The 16,062-nt window shown below is 33.0% G+C and overlaps 1 protein-coding gene across 1 annotated transcript in view; it reads right to left on the bottom strand.

The window, feature by feature from the left end:
- Positions 1-16,062, bottom strand: part of LRP1B (LDL receptor related protein 1B) — a 2,306,513-nt gene that overhangs the window by 1,867,005 nt on the left and 423,446 nt on the right. The gene's annotated exons all lie outside the window — the stretch shown is intronic.

The raw sequence follows: 16,062 nt of genomic DNA, 5'->3' as shown, positions 1-16,062 counted from the left end.
TCAATGCCACTACCTGCTGTTTACCTAGCTATGAACTGCTGCTGTTTACTCCCCCAACTGCATTTCCAGGGACCCTCTACAGGCTGTAATGAGGATATGTCCACTATCATTAAAGTTCAGAACATTATGATGCCAGCTAGCAAATTCTATTGTAATGAGGTGGCAGAATACATGGAAGATCGTTTCCCTCTTCTCAATGAATCCTATTTAATCTCATTATTAGGTTTTGACTTCATGCATTAAAAAACCCAGCAGCATAAAATGAAAAGAAATCTTTAATTTTGAGGGTACAGAAAAGAGATAAATGAGAAAGTTTCACTAAATATCCTAATTTAACACTGACTAATTACCAATTCCTAACAGAACAATTTTTCTTTATTCAGAAACTGGGAACTTCCTTATTCAGAACCTAGCTCTAGATCAAAGGTTTCTAGTCTAACTGGTCCAAGATTCTAAATACTGTCTGGAATAAAATAAGACTTTCTCATTGCTTCTCAAGCAAGAAAATTGCTTTCAGTAAGGTTTGTTTATTTTGTGCTTTTCTGTGGTATATAGGGAACATCTTTTTTTTGGAGCAGAAGGCTGGGTAAGTGAGGGAAAAATATCATTCTCAAAAATGAGATGATATTGTTCTATTTTAGTTCTTACTGTTTTTTTTAACAATACAACCTTCTCTTAAGGTTTGTAATGATCACTTAAAGCAACAGATATTTTAAGGTGGGGTGAAATAGCCCACTCATTTTTGTTCTACCGTCAAAAGCCATTGTTAGTTATAATATTATCCTTTTCAAAAAACAATAATTTATTTTCTAGATCTATTTGGGGAAAGGATTATTAATACTATTGATTTTGGTTTAAGTTATCTGAAACATGTTGACTACACTAAAGTTCTTCCTTGGTATCCAATCATGACATAGAGGAGAATATGGCTTCTTAAAGGCTAAGCCAGTAAAAGCACAAACTCTAGCAGGACCTACAAAGCCTTCAAAGGAGCATGAGTGGATGTAAAAAAAAAGTGGAATGTGCTGCTCAGAGAGGCTGTGTCTTTCCTTTTCTTGAATGTCTTTAAGCAAAAGTATGATGATTAGATGACCACTTATTGGATATGTTATAATGGGGATTTATTTTGGCTACTGGGTGGCCTATAGGACCCTCAGGGCCCCTCCTAATTATCAGATTCTATGATCTGTTATACCTGTCTTGGTTCTGCCCTTTAAAGTTACACAGCATAACTCTCATACCTCTGCTGAACAAAAGATTTGTTCAGAAAACAGCTAAACAGCCACAGTTTCTGGAAGTTTGGCATATATTATCTATAATTAATAAGGATTTAACCCCACTTTTATTCCAACATTTACAAAATTAAATTGGGAAGGGGAGAAAAGGCATGCTTTTCTCTCCCTTTGTTTCCAAAACCTACATCGAAGCACCTTTCATATTTGTGGATAATTACGGACGTGTGAGATTGTGTGTGAATTTGTGTACTTTAAGATTGCACCTTTCCTAAGTATATGCTCATATATTTACTTCCTGCTCATATGCATGTCTCTTTGTGTGTTTGTGTGTAGAGTAATGAAAGGGGAGATGAGTTTAGTCTAGGATGAAACTTCCACAAAGTTACTTTTTCTTTTGCTTGTTTCTTTCTCATTTTCCTAGCCCTATTTCAGGTAGACATTTTTCTTAGCCTGTTGCTGTAGTTATTATTATTGTTGTGGTGGTAGTGGTGTGCCTACTACTTTGAACATATTCTCCCTCTGTGCATGTGTTTGCCTAATCACTGGATTTGATAATTTACTGAAAAGTAGTGGGGAATACAATAAAAGTGGGACAGAATAATTTTCTATAGGAAGACTTTTGGGAATTCTTCAATTGTTCATGCCTTTACTTACAAACTACTTCATATTTGACTACTTTGTATATATCCCTTCAATTTATTTTACATATAATTACACAATATATTTTAAATATGATTTATATATCCTATATAAAATTATCTCCCATTAGAGTGGAAATTCCCTATTAGTAGGGATTGTTTTATTCACTGTATTTATGCTAGCAGTGCCTACCACAGTGCCTACCACAGTATTTAATATATGTTTGCTGGTCAACTTATTAATGATGCAATGTAAAGGGTACCATATTGGATTGTTAAAACAATTTTTGGTTTGAATCCTAGATTTGCCACTGGGGAAAAGTCACATAACTATGGGAAGTTAAATCTCTTTATCGATCTGTGAGAAGAGGGGTCTAGGTGACATCTAAGGTCTGATCTGAGTCTATGACCCTACTAGTTGTGGTCTATGAATTATTATGTTCATATTTGGCTTCATGGGAAGAGTAGACTTGGTCAATTGCCTCCATAAATACCAACTTTTTCAAACCTTGGACCGCAGCTCAAGCTTGCTGATCACCTGAAATGATGGGCAAGTATAAAATTTAGAGGCAGTAGAGGGGAAAAATATACTCGTTGGGTAAATGGGTTTGTGACTCTGTTCTAGGCTTATTAAGAAGAAACATGTAGATAAAGTAATATGGAATTACCTAGGGAAAATGCTAAAATATTATTCACTATTATGTTCTCTCAATATGATAACTCAGCTCTTTTCCAACTTCTACTTGTGGTATGAAATGATACTTCAAATTGGCATGCTTTAATATATGTATGTGTATGTTCACATTTTTGAGAAAGTTAATTTTATTTACAAAAGGAAAATCCTATTTTTCACCTTATTCCTAGGTCTATCAGTGGTGTTTATGTCCTTTCTCTATTTACCCAATCTGTGAATTAGAATATTTTAATGTAGCTCATTCAAAGTATTTTATAAAGAAAATAGAAAAAAATAGATGGTAGAAGATTAAACAAAGTAAATCTAACATATATTATTCCTTATATTATATTATATTGTATTGTGTTGTGCTGTATTGTATTGAATTGCATTATATTATATTATATTATATTATATTATATTATATTATATTATATTATATTATATTATATTATATTATATATATTCAGGGCAACTATCTGAAGTGACCCAATAAATAAGAGTGTTGATTTCCAGAGATGTCAAAGTTTTTTCACAATGAAATAAAATAATTTTTATTATCAATTGTCAATGAGATGGACTTTCTTCTGATTCTCTGATGTCCGAGAACTCCTCTTCTCTGTCATTAGTGAAATTGTTCAAATAAGCCAATCTTCTGAAAACTTGATGATAGCTCTAATATACAGCCAAATCAGTTGCTTTATTCAAATCAGTATATTTATTCATCTGTAGATTATTCAGGACAAATAGTTATTTTTTTTCTTATATTGTCAAGTTATAAATACAGTAAGCTTTAGAAACCATATTCACTTATCCAATAAAAAATATAATATTGGGAAGTGGCAAACAATTGAGATTTATACCTTTAATGGGAAAATTTTGCTGTTGGTGCTGCTGCCAAACAGACTGATAAAAATAATTATCAAAAGGGTCACTTTTAAAGGTATTGACAAAGTTCAATAAGAATAGATTGTTCAGACATTAACATATTCATTCAAAATTGTTTTTGGTTGTTCTGTGCTTGTAGAATCTGAACACCACTATTTTTCTATTTACCCTTTGGATTTGATAATTTGCTGATCTACAGGAAGCTTTTCCTGACTCCCTCAATTGCTCATGCCCTCTCTTAACATATTTTGTTAAACATAGTTGAAATAAGTGTGTAACTACACTGAGTCTATGCTGATAACTATAAGTATAGGACCTAGGAGATTATTAGACATTATAATGGACAAAGAAAACAAGATAAAGATTGATATTTACAAAGAAGGGTTTGGGGGGAAAATGTGCCAAAGTTTCAAAATTTCCTTATTGGACACTATGCGTACATGAAGAAGGGGATAGTGTTAATTTCTGTACTTAATTTCCTGATGAGGGATATATTATAATGAAAATACTCTACTTCTGAGCTATGAAACATATAGTCAAATGCAAATTAATCCAGTAGTCCCTTATTTTTAACAGTATTTTATCAGACTACCAGATCATGCCACACTTCACATTCAGCTCCACTCTCAATTTTCCCAACCCTTTTTCCTTCTTCACATGGGGTATAGGAATCCCATCCATACTACCAAAATATCACTGATTCTGAAAAGGGTAAAAGGTCATGCTAACTGAGTGTCCTAGAGATCAAATCAATATCTTTTTGTCTCCATAGATACTCCCTTCCCTGGTCATAACTCTCATATACTTATACATAAATACACATATATAAAGCTACATAAAAATTATGTGTGTTTTCTCCTCTAATAAGTAAGATTCTTAAGGGCAGGAACTCTTACTCTTGTGTTTGTATCCCTAGCGTAGTGTCTGGTACCAAATAATCATGGAATAAATACTTTTTCATTCATTCATTCACTCACCTTGATATATGGTTTCCTAACTTTTAAAATGAAATCTGTTTTAAACATTTAAACAATTTCATTACAATATCATTTTTCATTTCAGTGTTATTATACAGTTACTTAAATAATTTTACACTCTACAAAATCCTACTATGTTGCCTCTGTGGAGATGAACTTTTATTCTTGAAGTCAGATCATAAACATTGGCAGATTCTACCATCTGGAAAAGATCTGAGGACTTGAACTAGGAGCATGTCAACTTCATAAGGCCCACTCTAACTAAGAACAGAGAAGTTGGACACTTGGTGATTTTTTTTTTGGCCAAGACAATTCATGAAAAAAATACACATACACATACATATGTGTATGTGATTTTAACTTTAAAAAAATAATTCTTATTAATTTCAGCCTAACTGTGATTGTTCAGAATTTCAATTCAATCAATTAACAAATATTTCTTGAGCAACTGTTCAGCACGAAGTATTGAACTAGGGTTGAAGGCAATGCAAAACAAACAATAAAAGACAATATCTGTCTCAAAGGAGTTTATATTCTACTATGGAATATGGGCTATACAATTATTACTTCAAAATAGACTATGAAAAGCATATAAGGTACTCATTTCTTTTGTTTTGATATCCTAGGTACATAACACACTGACCTAGACAAAGTGCTTCTGAGTATTTTCAGAATTATTGAAGTGACCATACATGTTTTAAATAGGCATACTTTGACACATAGCATTTGTAATGGAAGCATCTTCTTTTCTGAGTTTATTGAATTTAATATAAATGTGAACATTATTCACATTAATGCGATTAGATTGAATTTTATCAAAGCACCTTTTTTATTTCTTGTATGTGCTTTGAATCATTTGCTTTTTGTGAAAGCTAATGAGACAATAAAGCAATATTCCCATTATGCTACATATTTTCCTAAAAATTGATGCTTATTTATGCTTTCTTAAATCCGATTATAGTTTAAATTTATCCTTTTGTTAAAAAAAAAAAACAAAAAAAAACAATAAAAAAAAAACATGCTTCAGTAATGAGAACGATTATTCCCTACCTTGGCTGCAATTTATGTATTTGGTTATATCAGACTTTTCTATTTTGTTTTTGTTAAAGAAAATGGTCACGTGATTTTGTACACTTTTGTTGTTGTTGCTCTTGTTGCTACTATGGCTGTTGAGTTGTTTCAGTTGTGTCTTACTTTTCTTGACCCCATTTGGGGTTTTCTTGGCAAGGTTACTGGGGTGGTTTGCCATTTCCTTCTCCAGTTCATTTTATAGAAGAGGAACTGAGGCAAATAGGGTTAAGTGACTTTCTCAGGGTCACACAGTTCATAAGGGTCTGAGGCTGGATTTGAACTCAGATCTTCCTGACTCCAGTCTCATGGTACTACCTAGCTGCCCATTTGCCCACTATTCAAAATCTAAATTCACTAGACCATATCTGTAAAGCATTGTTATCCTTGGAAACCTACACTTATAAACTGTGTTTCCTTTGTTTCCACACACCCAGTAGGGAATCTGAGGGCTAGGTGACTATTTATAATTCTTACAATAACTGTTCTAAGATTTCATAAAGATTTTCTGGGCCTCTACAAAGAATTTGTGGGCTTCAAATGAGGCCGCTGGTGGAAAGTTATCCTTTGTTCTAGAATATAGTGATGTCTGTCTGTCTGTCTATCTAGCTAGCTATCTAGCCACCTTCTCCATCAATTTTTAGTAAACAACAGAAGCTAACAATTATTTCTTTTACTCTTTCCTTGACTTCTCCAAAGTTCATTGGGGTCACTGAAAGAGCATGATACAAATAAGTGAAAACATGTAGAAGTCAGAATTATTTTCAGAATTTAGAATGTATAACTATAAATTTTTTTTTAATGAGAACAATTTATATAGGCAATATGCATCCTTAAGGAAAGTATTAGTAGGGAACAGACAGGCTTTCACAACTTCTGCACTTGATCACATTTTATACACAAAATTGACTAAACATTTAATCTCCTCTGAGATTACTGGTTTTTGACTTTGTAAAACAAAATACTCCATTTAGAGGTTCTCCTCCATAATGATATTTCTTCTGCAAATGTTAAAATGATATGATTTTCCTGTGGATATGTAACAATAACTGTTACTTTAATAGCCACCTTATTGTTAATAGCAAGGCTTAACAGAGAAAGATAAATTATTTTTTAAAAAAGTGTTTTGTCAGTGCTGTAGAGAATATAAGCGTGAAGTCCAAATGAGGCAGCTGTTGATACAGTGGATAAATCCCTGGGCCTGGAATGAGAGAGGTCAGAGTTCAAATTTAGCTTCAGAAACTTACTAGTTTTTTCACCCTGGGCAGGTCACTTAACCTCTGTTTGACTCAGCTTCCTTAATTGCAAAATGGGGATTAATAATAGCACCTATCTTTCAGGGTTGCTGTGAGGATCAAATAAGTTAATATTCATAAAAAGTGCTCAGCAAAGTGCCTGGAACATGGTAGGTATGTTATAAATGCTTATCCCTTTTTCTCCTTTTCAAATGGAAGACCATTCACTATAGATGATGAGGTTTTCCAGATTTCTTTTTTTTTTCCAGCTGATATAAAACAAATATATAACAAAAAAGAATAGGATATTGCAAAACGTTCTGGATATGATCCATAATCACTCAAAAGAACTAAGTCCAATTTTCTGCTTAGGAAACTAACAAGAAGTAGATGAAGAATGTATATTTGTTGAGTTAATTTTATGCAGTCCAAAGAGTCAATCAGTTTGTACCTTGACCAGATAATAATGTTGGAAAGCTAACTAGATCCAGAATTGAATAGGTGACTAGATCGTACTGCTTTGTAGTAATTCTGAAATGCTTTTAATAGCCTTAAGTGAATCTCATCTTCTTAATTCCAGTATTTACTGGTAATTGTGTAGGACTGTGAATCATAAAATATTATAGATGCCAAAGAACTAAATTTGCAGATCAAAGGCAGTAGAGATAAATATGGTGGCTGTCAATAGCCAACTCCATTTTGCCAATGAATAACTATATTAGGAAGGCAGAATTTATGATTTCAAAGAGAATCTCATATGTGCCTAAAAGGTCCGGAACTGCAGGATATAAGGAATTCTCTAGGCAGAAGGCAGGAGAACTAAAGCATGTATTTACACTCCACAATAACAAGCCCACAAACCAGCATCCCCATTTTGATATTTTCATCAAAAGCTTCCAGGCCCAATAAGTCCGCCTTACAAGGGTAATCAGAAGGCCACAGAGAAGCGAGATGGTATAAGGCAAAATCGTATACATGCTTCCGCTCTACGGTAAGAAGATTACCCACTAGCCTCTAGTCAGTTCTGCTACCGGCAGCTCAGCTTCGGCTGTAGGTGTCTCTGGCTCCAACCAGAAAAGGAAAGGAGGATCTTCAAGCTGTCCTCTCCCCTCTTATAGAGTTTTTGACATCATCAAGCACCGCCTGAACAACCAGGGCCGATTGGTTCTTGACTTGGCCCCTCCCCCAGCGTAGACCACGTTAACACACCTCCCCTCAGCCAGCGCCACGACTCATCACACAGGAAGCTCTGGTCCTGCCCCGGAAGAGCAAGCCCCAGCGTCCAGGGAAGCTCAACGAGGCGAGCTGAGTCATTCAAAGAAAACAAAGTCCATTCTGGCTACAATAACTGAAGAGCAGAATTGGCATAAAGTGGTATTAAGGAAGTATATACCTAGGAATGGAGGTAGGCTGCTGATGCAAAAAGAGCAAGGGATAACTAATGCATAGTTTGCATGCTGTATTTTCATGCAAAGTCAAAAAATCCCAAGCAGACCCTCTGATATGTGGGAGGAAGACTCTGTAAAGGATTTGTGGGAGAAGACAGGCAAGAATTATACAGGGTAAGCAGGCATAGATGAGCTTCCTTATGTACTTTTGGAGGGAGTACCCTCACTGATGAGATATATGAAAGTCACAATCTGCCTTTTTATATGTATCTTTTACTGATAAACAGGTATTGTACATTACATAGGTTGGAATTATCAAAATCATTGCATGAGCAGTGCCTAAATTCATTCTTCATCTTTGGGGTTCTTTATTGCCAAGTTCCTAGCTTTTCTAGCATTCAGGAGAGTCTCAAGAGGAGTTTTCCAGACAAAAGTCTCCTAACAAACACTGAATAAGTCAGGTTGACAGACTAATTTATTCAGTTCCTTGAAGACAAATAAGGAAAAAAAGTCACTTTCTACATTTCCATGGTTTTCACCTAACTCCTCTGAACTATGGTTTAGACTCCTTATTAACTTGTTCTCCTGGCTGCTAAATCATCTTGAATATAGTCAGGGATGAAGCTAGAGTAACCTGCATCCCTAATCTTCCATGTTAATGGTTTAACTATACATGAAATGGAAAATTGCTGACAGTGTTCTGAAAGCAGGATGTGGAATTATTACCGGGGGGTTTATTGGAAGAACTCATTAAATTTCTCCCCTAAATATTTCTCCCTGATGCAAAATTTATTATAGTCAGACTTATTTTGACTAAAGGAAATATCCCTCCAAGTATAGATGGCTAGTCTATCAGCAATCTTCCTTATGTGGTAATGAGTCTCTTTGACTTCATATGTGTGCCCTTAAATACTAATCTTTAATCTAATCACTTTGTATGTTTTTCTTCAGTTATGATTTTAGTATTTTAGTTCATTATCAAGTAACTTCACTGTATGAATTGTATTCAACTTGACCTATCACTAACTATTTTTCCCCTCACCCCAAAGCTAACATACTTAATCAAGAGAAGCATTAGTTTCTTCATATACAAAGGGATAGTGCTTAAGGGCAGATGCTCTCTTAAGGCATTGTGGTTCTAAAGCTCTGATTCTATAATACTCCTCCTTATTTCTCTTTAACTTGCTTAATATTCCTCCCATCATTTACTTTCTGTTCTCTACTTTTAACTCAGTATTTCCTTTTATATTAATCCATGCCTCAACAAATTTCTTGTATTTCACATATAAGTTTTCACATTGCCTTTCTTTAACACCTATTTTTTAAAAAAAGTCAAGAAGTTGGGCAAGAAATCCAAGTGTTTTTTTTCTATTTTGACTGTTTTATAAGATAGATACTGAGAAGTCCAGGAAAGGGCTTCACACAGAAGCTTAAAGCTATCAAATATGCCTTCATCTTATTTAATATGTATGTATATATACCCCAGATCCTGATGTTGATATGACAGAAATCAGCCCTTAAGGATAATACAGGTAAGAGTTGAGGCTGGGAGGTCCTGCAGAGGTCAGGATGACTAAGTCAATGAGGAGAACAACAGCATGAATAAGAAAGAAGAGAGAACAGTAGCATGAATGGTTGTCAATTAAGGTGAGTAAGGGGTTGCATATAAGGTGAAAGGGTAGAGGTGGGATCCTTGCTGATGTGTAGTAAAAACAATGAATCTGAACAAGAGAAAGAAAAAGAAGAAAAATGGAGTTGTATAAAGAAGATCCTCTGGTCATTTAAAACGGCTAAGATCCTCATTCCTAGTAAGGTTGCTTCCTTCCATCACTGCTATCTCTCTGTGCCACAGGAAAAGGAAACAGCCTGATTAAGTATAAAATTTAGATTCCTAACTTTTTCATAAGATACTATTTTTAAAAAGTTCCTGAACCTTTATGATTACAGTTGCATTTGAAGCAGAGTGTGGATGCACGCACACTGTGAGTCATTGATGGAGGATGTAACCGGGTTATAGTGGTGAGCTTGAAAAATGATGAGGCAATCATTCAAAATTGAATAGTATATGGTGATTCATTCAATAGTAGTTCCTGTATCTAACTTGTTGAGAGAGAAAGAGACAGACAGACAAACAGACAGACAGAGAAAGAGAATAATGAGCAAAGGGCATGTGAGATTGAGGGAAAGGAAGATCAAAGGAAATATGTGGTCAGGGGGGTCTAAAGAAATGCATTTAGGTCTTTCAGCCTATAAGTAAAGTAGAAACTATAAAGACTTATGGAGACTATAATAGGAAGAATTTAAGAGTCTTGATATGAATATGAGAATATTTTTTAAATAAAGTAATTAATACATGGAAATCATTGTGCTAGGAGGTAGAGACAATAAAAGTCCCTGTCTCCAGGAAAATATTGTATAGTGTAATGTTGAGACACAAAACTATATTACATGATAATTTGGTCTAATCTTAGGCCCCATCACCTGAAGTTGTTGCTTATGAAGAAAATTCAGCTACTGTTTACAATAAAAATAAAATAAAACAAGTACTTATTTAAAAGCTTATTTGAAATGACTACGTCATTTCCCTACTTAATAAAGTTCAATGGGTTCATCTTAGCTTTAGGAACAAATATAAAATCATTGGGTCTTTAAAGCTTTCCACAAATTTTGCCTTTTCAGTCTTTTAAAACTTTGCTCCTCCTGACACACTCTAAAATATTATGATATTGGGTTCCTTACTATTCCATCTGAATAACATTCCATCTTCTAACTCTGCATCTTTCAGCTGGCTCTCCCTAAAACCTGGAATACTCTGTCTCTTCATCTCTGTCTCTATGCATACCTGAGGAATCAGCTTAAATATTACCTCCTACAGGAGGCCTTTCTCACCTTCTGTCCCCCTTGTTAGTTTATTTCCTCTGAGATTATATTCAATTTCCTATAGATACATATCTATATCTATAACTCTATCTTCTTATATTAGTTATTTTTATGTTGTCTCCCCCATTAGTATGTGAGCTGCTAGGTGCAAGAGAAAATATTTTTCTTGCCTTTTTAAAGTTACCTCTAGGACTTATCACAGTTCCAGTGGCATAAAACAAATATGTGAGATATATATGTACACACATACATATATAAAATATATATACATATACGTATGTATGTATTATGTATGCATGCATGTATAAAATCAATGTCACTTGCAAGTCGTGTCATCATCTTCCTGATGGCATGGTCCTCTTTGAGAATGAATATGCACACATACACATAATACATAAACATACATATATACATATGTAATATATGCTTATTGCTTATGTAGATTATATATGTGTGTATATATACATATATGTATATATGTGTGTATATATGTATATATGTGTGTATATACATATACACACACACACATGTTAACGAGGTTTTTAAATGACTCATTGAATAGTCTACCTGGTATAGGACCAAAGGATGTCACTTTCTGGCCATATGCTTTTTTGTCTTGGATTTAGATTCTCTAGAGCTACCATTCTAGTCACCGTTGTTATTGCATTTTGATAAAAATGAACATAACCAGACAAGTTTTTAGCTTGGAAATTGTCTTCTTCTCAAATAACAAAGCCCTAGTGCAATGCCCTTCTTATAATTGTTAAGACTCACGTTCAAATATTTTTTTTTCATATTCTGTAATGAAAGTCTGGACTTTGAGCAGAAATAATCTTTCCCGTTCTCTTCCAAATATTCCTAAATGTATCACAGTTGCAGCTGGAAAATTTTGTGATTAGCTAACATTTATAATTGTTCAAAGAAAAATAAAACACATAAACATTCTATTTTGGGGAAGAGGGGTCCAAAGCATACCCAGGACCTAACAAAGCAACTGACTTCATTTTATAGAAAAATCCTTGTAATTGCTGAGATCCAGCTGCCAGTTCCCCTTACGTGGATGGGATGATCCTCAACTTCACAAGTCTGTGAATTATTCCATTATTTCCTCCTGCTTGAGTCTCACAAACTAAGTTGCTAGAAGACATGAATACCAGTCATATAAGTCCTGTCTGAGAGCATGTTTGTCTGCCTTATTTCTCCTCTTAGAAAAAAAAGTTTTGAAAACCATGATTAGACAAGGTAACTGCATTCCTAAAAAGAACCTATGTAAAAGGAAATATACCTTTTGGCAACTGATTTGTTAACCCTTACAAAGAGTGACATATGAAGTAAATATGAATTAGTCCAATTACATTTTAGAAGGATGAAGTTGATGATAACCACAATAAAAATAAAATAATCCACATATTTTCAGTAGAACAAAATAGAAATGATCTAATAAAAACCTGGCCCTTTTGCTAGTGGGAGCTGATGTTAAATTTTTAATGTTAGAATTTACAACTTAGAAATTGGCAAATGCTACAAATTAAGTCTTGATTTATTGTTTAATTGATTATCTAGACTTAAGAATAAGATGGAGAAAATGTTAATAATACATGTTCAAAAATGTTAATAATACAAATTAAAAGATGATGAATATAATACCCCTTCCATGGGAGCAGATTGTTAAACATTTACAAGTACAACTTAAAATACCACATACTACCTCAAATTTTAATCACTGTTTTGATAAGTTTCCATTGGATTTTTTTTGTGAAAAAGTATAATTGGATTAACTAGGAAGATATTTGGGTTACCTCAACTCTTTGGCATAAAAACAAGATGAAGAGAATGGAACAGTAAGCGTGGCATTGGTAAAAATGAGCAGAGATGTTTGTGCCCATTGTGCCAATCAAATTTAATTCAGGCACCCAGATTTTTTTTTGAAAATTGTTTCTAAGACCTTATAAAAGTTCTTCTGACTCTCTTTAATTCAGAGGACCCTATATCTAGAGTTGAAGAGGACCCAAGAAACCATCTATTGTAATACTATATATTTTTTTACCAAAAAAAAAAAAGATTACTGACATCTAAGGAGGTTAAGTTACTTACAAAAGATAAATTAGTAAGTAAGATAGTAAGCAGCCAAGATAGTAATTGATTCCTTTGATTCCACAACCAGTGTTATTTTTACTGCCCCAATTATTATAATTCAAATTTAACTGGATATCCCACCCAAACAATGTCCATTTTTCTACTTTTGAAAGACATGCCCTTATATTGATATCAGAAAGAGAAGTGGGCTCCTTCTATTCTGATCTAAAACAGCACATGTAATTGTCCAATATCTGATGCAGAATGAATAAAATGGGAAACAAAAGCAACCAAAGTAAAAAAAAAATACAAATTATGGGAACAAATGGTTTCAACAAAGTTGTTCAACTGCAGGTACTCTATGTCTGCACTAATAGTATACATAGCTGCTTGTCCCAGTTCATTTTTCAAGTATTAATAGCTTTGACACTAACAATTTGAAACCCTACCTCTTAGAGTATAGCTTCTCTTTGAATATAAACACTCTACTTAGGTCTGTGAAAGTTTAATCATGAAAAACAATTGGTGAAAAACACCAAGAAGTCAATCATTTAATTAAAATAAATGCATCCTGTTAATGAATTGAATTAAATATACAAAGCATTAGCCTTTATTTTATTTGTATTTCAAGTTTACTGATTTCCCTAAAGTATTTATTATCCTAAACATGATTCCCCTCATCTTAGATGTACTGTAGAAGGAAAGTGTTATTCTATATCACCTTTTCTCAGCTACTTTTTTTCATGAATAGATATATTACAAACCACGCTAATGAGCTGCTTAGCATTCACATATTAGAATTTTACTCATTTTATATGGAAATAATATAATAAAAATTCCAACATTACTAATTTTATGTGCATAGTAATGAGATGTAAAGCAAACAAGAAAGAATAGGTATATGGTGACAATGAATATGAAATGGATTAGTGTACTGTCAAAGTCCTTTACACTGGTATAAAATTATTAAGCATGTAATTAAGTAGGATCAATTGTACTGTTTGATTTTTTTAGGTAATATTTTAGCTATTTTAGCCATTTCATCTCTTTCCAGAATTTAATTTCACACTTAAGTGGTCTTGCAACTTCCAACATTGGATATAAAAGTTACTTAAACCTTCAGCATCTATAATAATAGAGCCACTACAAAAGGGGTATAAATAAAGCACTTGACCTTCACAATAATTAGAACTCTTAAAATTATTAATACCAGAAAAAAATCACATGCATAATGAGTCTATGGACACATATACCTGTGTGTATAAATGTATTATAAATGAATGTGCAAATGTAAAACAATGTAATAGTTATTTGCCTTTATGAAATGCATCTATGACTAACTAAATTACTAAACCATAATAGTACAATAGTCAACAAATATGAAATTATTAATGACATAGATATATTGTATACTAATTACTAGGACATACAACTAAAGGCAAAAGGCAGTCTCTATTGTCAAAGAGCTCACAGTCTAGTTGGGGATATAATCAGGAAACAACTATAAACAAATAAAATATATAAAAATAAATTGGAGACAATCAATAGACGGAAAGCATTAGTGTTAAGGAAAGCATGAAAGGCTACTCAGAGAACATCAAGTTTTACCCAGAACTTTTAGATACATTATATTCTAATAAGAATAAAATCCATTTTAGTTGATTTCTTCATTATTCAATTATATTAATTGAAAAAGAACATATATTTATTAATACACAACTACATATATACATTTATATGTGTATTATATATACATATATATTGTGTGTATATATACATATAATACATATGCATGTGTGTATGTATGTGTACATAGGTACTATTTATATACACACATATAGATAGATATGGTGTGTGTATATCTATCTATATATCTATATATCCATCTATCTATATCAAGTGAAGTCTCAAAAATTTACTAGCTGCAAAATCCTTGGCAAATCATCTAACCTCTGTTCATTTCTGTTTCCCTAACTGTAAAATGAAGATAACAGAACCTATTTTGCAGGGTTATTGAGAAAAATCCAATTCAATATTATTTGAGAAATATTAGCAAGTACCTATCACATGCTATGTATTACATAAATGCCTATTCCCTTACATTGCCCAACCAATAACCCCTTTTAGTGAATATGAATACTACTAAACACATTGTACATTTTAAAAAATATGAATGCACATATGTCAACAACTTTCAATTACATTAAATTATTGATTTTATACTGTACATGTTAGCATGGCACACGACCAATCACAGGGATACACATTACTCTCCCTTCACACTTTTAGAATAAACTATATCTTGAATTCACTTGAAATTTTGTAGAATCAAAATTCATATCATATTTGAAGTACATCACCTCTATTTCAAATCAGATGGCTTTATTCAGTACAAAGGCCAAGTCTATAATCCACAAAATCAAGAAAGAATCAGGAAAATTAGGACAATTATACACATGATAGAAAAATCAAAACTGAAGATCTAGAAGGAATATCAATTATCTCCTAGTCTAACTCCTTTACTTTATATATTAAGAAATTGATGGCCAGAGAAATAGAGTAACTTATCTAAGTCACAGAGCTAACAAATCTCAGAGGTGGCAAAAGAATTTACGTTTCGTAATTTCAAGTCCAGGAATCTTTATGAGATAGCAAAATACTTTCCATGCTTCAAACATAAATGCTAACTTTAAAATAAATTAGCATGTTGATTAAATAAATTTTGATATGTAATAATTGCCTTAGCATTCTGTATGTCTAGTTCTGACTGATGAATTTTGATCATTTTCAAGAAACTGCTATGACACTAAATCTCCCTGTTATTAGAATTCTACTTTTGTGACTGCTGAATCCATAGCCACTAGTTTCAAAGTATGGTTTTCAATATCTGGATTTTAAGAAAACAAGTATAAAGGATAGATTTTAAAGACATAAGACAAGTATAAAGAATGGTCCTTGAAAGTCCAAGACCTGATCACAAAAGGGACCAAAAGCAAGGCTTTTA

Source organism: Trichosurus vulpecula, chromosome 2, assembly GCF_011100635.1.
Source record: "Trichosurus vulpecula isolate mTriVul1 chromosome 2, mTriVul1.pri, whole genome shotgun sequence".
Taxonomy (NCBI): Eukaryota; Metazoa; Chordata; class Mammalia; order Diprotodontia; family Phalangeridae; genus Trichosurus; species Trichosurus vulpecula.
The sequence above is the reverse complement of the archived record's forward strand: the minus strand, read 5'-3'. Positions and strand labels throughout refer to the sequence as shown.